At 44.5% G+C, this 1,578-nt stretch overlaps 1 protein-coding gene across 2 annotated transcripts in view; it reads right to left on the reverse strand.

The window, feature by feature from the left end:
• Positions 1-1,465: 1,465 nt before the first annotated feature.
• The window catches only part of cdk17 (cyclin dependent kinase 17), a 78,208-nt gene continuing 78,095 nt past the window's right edge, over positions 1,466-1,578 (reverse strand). For both annotated transcript variants that reach the window (XM_076297028.1, XM_076297029.1), the window contains exon 17: positions 1,466-1,578. This exon is cut by the window's right edge and continues 2,645 nt beyond it. The gene's annotated coding sequence lies outside the window, so the exon portion shown is untranslated.

A 1,578-nucleotide genomic window follows, 5' to 3' on the forward strand; every position in this document is an offset into this window, starting at 1 on the left:
ACGGTGCCGTAAGCAGTTTCCCCCTTATTGTGAGACTGATAATTGGGGCACCACTGCTGGTCTGGCAGAGCTGATGATGGGAACTGGGCCTGGGTACACATTTTGTTTGTGCTATCTGGTGCTGGGCATGTGTTTCCTGTGTTAGCTGTCTTGATGATGGGGAGAGTGACAGATGAGTGTGGTCATCAAAGCATTGGGTATGTTCGTATTCAGGTACATTACATTACATTTAGCAGACACTTCTTGACCAAAGTGACTTACATATGTCAGCTCTATTACAAGGGATCACATTGTCCCCGGAGCAACTAACAAAGGGGTTAAGTGCCTTGCTTAAGGGCACAACGGTGGAAGCCGGGAATTGAACCGACAACTTTCAGGCTACTGCACGCTAGCCCAGCTCCTTAACCACTACACTACCACCGCCCCGGTAGTAGCCACTTACTACGCTGCCTTAAAGCAATGCATGCTGGGAATCCCCGCATGCATTGCGTAAAGCCAGTGTTGTAAGCCGTTGCATTAATCAGAACGTACCCATTTCTGGAGTGACAAATCTAGGGGCAGCCAAAGAGTAACCAATTACAGTCCTTGGCGTCTGCGCTGCCTACACCTGGCAACGGCGCAGGGGTTGGAGGGGGGGGGGGGGGGTAGTGCACGGTGATGCAGAGACTCCGCGTGGCGATGACATTGAGTCGACGCTGAACCACAAATTGGGCTTAAGACTTTTGCACAATACTGCCCAGTATATTTAGCCCTTTTTAGTCACATCAAGAAAAAGAAAAGCAAGCAAAAAATCTGCTGTGCATTTCTTCTTTAAAGGTGTGGTCCTCAGCTTAAAAATGACACTCTTCAACTCAACTCCATGCTTCTGAAGCAACATGTAGATTAGCTCAGCTGAGTCTAGCTGGTGTACAATATATATTAAATATTGAATTAATCAGGCGCTTTCTTTGAGGCAGGATGATTTCTGACCATCTGCCCATGCATTAATAAGACTACTGAAAAAATGTCCACTTCAAATAATACCTAAAACAATTTTTTTTTCGACAAACAGGAGATTAACAGAATTGTGTGGTTATATTTTTGACATATCATATCTCTGAGTCGGAGGTATATTACAATGTGGTTTAAAAGGTGGATAGGTATTTCTGTGTACATAAAACACCCTAAACCAGTTCAAATGCCTTATGAATGTGGAGCAAAAGAAGTGGCGCAAATGTAATCAGCCACTGACACTGATGCCTTTAACAAGTTGACCTTAATAGCGCAGTAGCTAAGGAGCTCGGCACAAAGCAGCCACAGAGGTTGTGGGTTTCAATTCCCAACTGCCCCGAGTCGCTCCAGGGAGACTGGCCCCAACAATTGGTATCTGTAAGTCGCTTTGGATAAAAGGTACCAACTGAGTGCATAAATAAATAAAAATAATGACACCGCAGACAGAGAAGGAAGAAGACACAAAGAGTCGACATGAGATCCTTAGGAAACAGACCAAGTTTACTTCACGGGTTAAGAGAAATAAATATCTGCAGTAGAAAGAGATGAACCTTCAAAAAATGCTCACAAGTGTATGTGTTTCACAAC

Source organism: Alosa pseudoharengus, unplaced genomic scaffold, assembly GCF_046254945.1.
Source record: "Alosa pseudoharengus isolate Yale_2024_CS ecotype anadromous, Long Island Sound unplaced genomic scaffold, YU_APseudo_1.1 YU_APseudo_1.1_scf_20, whole genome shotgun sequence".
Lineage (NCBI taxonomy): Eukaryota > Metazoa > Chordata > Actinopteri > Clupeiformes > Clupeidae > Alosa > Alosa pseudoharengus.